Consider the following 4,011-nt stretch of genomic DNA (forward strand, 5'->3'; position numbering starts at 1 on the left):
CTCCTCCTCTCTCTCTCTCTCTCTCTCTCTCTCTCTCTCTCTCTCTCTCTTTCCTTCTTTTTGGGGGGAGTCTGTTTTTTTCTTCATTATTTGTTCCTGTTTTTAAGTGACTATGGACATGGTTTCTACGTTTTTCCCCCCCTATGGTTGCTGTTCTGTTCTTTTTATTTCTTCATTCTGTTTTCCCTCTTATTTTCTGCACCAGTTTCCCAGTTTGTCTGAACCTCTGTTATCCTCCAGCCTTGCTTCTAAACTTTGTCTCTTCTATTTCTCCCCCAACTTCTATATTTTCTCCCTGAGGGTGAATTCACCACATTGAGGGCTTGCTTATTACATACAATTTTCTTATTTCTTTTAGATTTTGTTATATAGTCATAAATCTAGCTCATATGGTTAAAGGTGGCAAATTAATAGCTACTTCAGTTTGTCATTTTCTAAGCTGTGTCTAATGCTGTTGTTATTGTTGATTATACCACTCTAGCCAAAGTGATGTAATTGTTCTAACCTGTTTTTCTTCCTGATATACCAAGACTGAGATTCCCTAAGGGCCATAGAAAATTATTATAGGTTGGCTGGGGAGATAACTCAGCAGTCTAAGTGTCTTCAAGGCAAGCAGGAGGACTCAGTTCAATCCTAGGTACCTCAAGCCATGCAGGCCACAAGACCCAGGCATGGTGGTGCATGCCAGTAATCCCAGCACTGGGGAGGGTGAGACAGGAAGATCACTATGAGTCCAGGCTGCATACATGAGACTCTGTACAAAATAAAAAAATAAGTAACAGATTAAAAAATAAAAACAAAATAGGCCAGTCAAAGAACTAGGGGTTGGGCCCAATCTGCAGCAACTTCTCATCCCCCAATAAACTGGAGAGGCAGGATTGTACAACACACTCAAAACCCAAAAGCCAGCTACATCTGGAGGACACTCTGAGAAGTAGTAATTTCCTAAGGTTTCTAAATACTAGCAATAAAGCTACTCACCAGGGCCAGTGAGATAGCTCAGTGGACTAAGTGCCTGCTTATGCAAGCACAGGGACCCAGGTTCAATCCCTGGCACCACATGCTGCACAGGTCCCGCATCCAGGGGGCACTGAGCCAGCCACTGAGACCACGAATGGTGGCACACACCTATAATCCCAGTGCTGGGGAGGCTGAAAACAGGATGATCACTATGAGTCCGAGCTGGATCGTGAGACTCTGTGCCAAAAAACATTAAAAGAAAAAAAACAAATAAAATTTTTTTTTAAAAAAAAGCTACTTACCATAGGTAATTTGCAAGCATCAAACCAGGAATTAAGCTAAAAAAACAAACAAACAAATTAGACAGTTTCTACAATTAAGTGATAATGCCAATACAATATACCAGAACTTAAGAATGTAAGAAAAGCAGTCCTACAAGGGAATTTATAGTAAGGAGCACCCATGTCAGTGAGCTCAAATAAAACAATCTAGTACTGAACCTCAAGCTTCTAGAAAAAGAAGATCAAGTCAAGTAGAGTCAGATGAGGGAGGAAACTGTAAAGATCAGAGCAAAAATCAATGCAATGGAGACTCAGAAAACAATACAAAGAATCAATGAATTGGAGAGTTGGTAAAATCAACAAGTCGTTAGCCAATCTTATCAAAAAATGAGAGAAAAAGATTCACATCCATTCAATTAGAAATGAAAAAGGTGAAATCATAACATATTCTTCATAAATGCAGAAGATCATCTGTCCCTACTTTGAGAACCTGTACTCTAATAAGAAGGAAAATGCATAAGAAATGAAGGGATTCCTAGATGTATATGAATTAACATTGCCAAATCAAGAAGATATAAAAATTCTAAAGAAGTAACATTAGTAAATGAAATTGAAGTTGTAATTAACAACCTACCAACAGATCAAAGCCCAGACCTGACAGATTTCACTGTTGAATTCTGTAAGAAATTTAGAGAGCCTGGGGATCGCCTCAGCAGTCTAAGTGCCTGCCTGGCAAGTGCAAAGACCTGGGTTCGACCCTCAGTACCACAAGCTGTGCAGGCTCTAGAACCCCTGGTGCTTGATGCCCACCCCCAAACTGGGTGTGGTGGTGCACACCTATAATCCCAGTGCTCGGGAGGTTGAGACAAAAAGATCGCTATGAGTCTGAACTGCTTATTGAGACCCTGTCTCCAATAAATGAAAAAATAAATAATTTTTTTGAAAAAGAAATTTAGAGAAGACCTAATACAACTACTACTCAAACTCTAATGAAATTGAAGGGAGTCAATACTCTCACATTCACTTGTGGAAGCAAGTATTACCCTTAGACCAAAACCAGAGAAAGACACAACCAAGAAAAAGAATTACAGGCCAATCTCCCTATAGGGATGCAAAAATCCTTAATAAAATATTGGCAAACAATGTAGCAAATCATCAAGAAAATTATTCACCACGACCAAGTAGGATTTATCCCAGGGATTCAGAGTTAACTCAACATACACAGATCAATAAACACAACACACCATATTAAGAGAATCAAGGACAAAAACCATATGATCATCTCAACAGATGGAGAAAAAGTGTTTAACAAAGTCCAACATCCACTCATGATAAAATCCCTATAGAACATTGGGATACATGGTCTTCATCTCAATCTGAAGAAAGCCATGTATGCCAAATCAACAGCCTGCATCATACTAAATGGACAAAAACTGAAAGCTTTCACTCTAAATAAGGAACAAGACAAGGATATCTACTGTCACTACTTTTATTCAATATAGTTCTAGAAACATAGCCAGAGCAATTAGAGGAGAAAGAAATAAAAGGAATAAAGGTAAGAAATGAAGAAGTTAAATTATCATTATCATTATTTGGTACTATACTTAGAAGCAATTAAAATTCCTCCAAAAGACTTCTAGATTTAATAACCAAGTGTATAGCTGGATACAAAAATCAACACTCAAAAATCAAGTCTTCCTTACAAGAATAGAAAACTCACTGAGAGAGAAATTAGGGAAAAAACTTTCACAGTAGCATAAAAAAAAAGAAATACTTAGGAATCCATCTAATGAAGGAATTAAAGGTCCCCTACATTGAAAACTACAGCACTCTGTAAAAGGAGATTGGAAAGGATATTGGAAAATAGAAAGATACCCCTTGCTCTTAGGTAGGAAGAACCAACATAGTGAAAATGGCCATATTTTCAATATTTTTATACAGATTTAATGAAATCCTGACCAAAATTTCAACAGGATACTTCACAGAATTAGAGAAGCAATCCTAAAATTCATTTGGAATCAGAAGAGACCTAGATTAACAAAGTAAAGCAGGGAGCATCACAATCCCTGACTTGAAATTATACTACAAATCTGCTGTGATAAAAAGAGCATACCACTAGCAAATAAACAAAGGTACAAACAAATACGGTAGGCTCAGTGGAACAGCCTAGAAGATACAGAAACAACTCCAGACATACTTAGCCACTTTCGACAAAGGTATCAAATACATTCACTGAAAGAAAGGTAGTCTCTTCAGTAAATGTTGCTGGAAAAATTGGCTTTCCACATACCAAATATTAAAATTAGACCCATATGCACTAAACTAAAATTGAGATGAATCAAGGACCAAAATATTAAGGGAGAAACAATAGGTCTGCTGAAAGAAAGAACAGGTACAACTCTTGAAGACATTGGTGTAGGCAAAGACTTTAAGATGTTATGATACATTATTCAGTTCTTTCTTGAGTCCAAGGCAGTCATCCCCTCACTTAATACTGGGAGTGTTGGGCTCCAGGGGCTTATAGTTGATTGTGTCTTCAAGAATTCATTTGGCTGAAAGACCATCTCTCTCGATTAGAGCAGCTCACATCCAATGTCTGGTCCATGTGAAAGATGAAAAGTCCTGGTCCCTTGCCTCAGTGGGACAACTCTGCTGGTCCACTTCATGCCCAGAGTTTCTTTCTTTCTTTCTTTCTTTCTTTCTTTCTTTCTTTCTTTCTTTCTTTCTTTCTTTCTTTCTTTCTTCTTCTTCTTCCTTCCTTCCTTCCTTC

The sequence above is a fragment of the Octodon degus genome, unplaced genomic scaffold, assembly GCF_000260255.1.
Source record: "Octodon degus isolate 3935 unplaced genomic scaffold, OctDeg1.0 scaffold00109, whole genome shotgun sequence".
Taxonomy (NCBI): Eukaryota; Metazoa; Chordata; class Mammalia; order Rodentia; family Octodontidae; genus Octodon; species Octodon degus.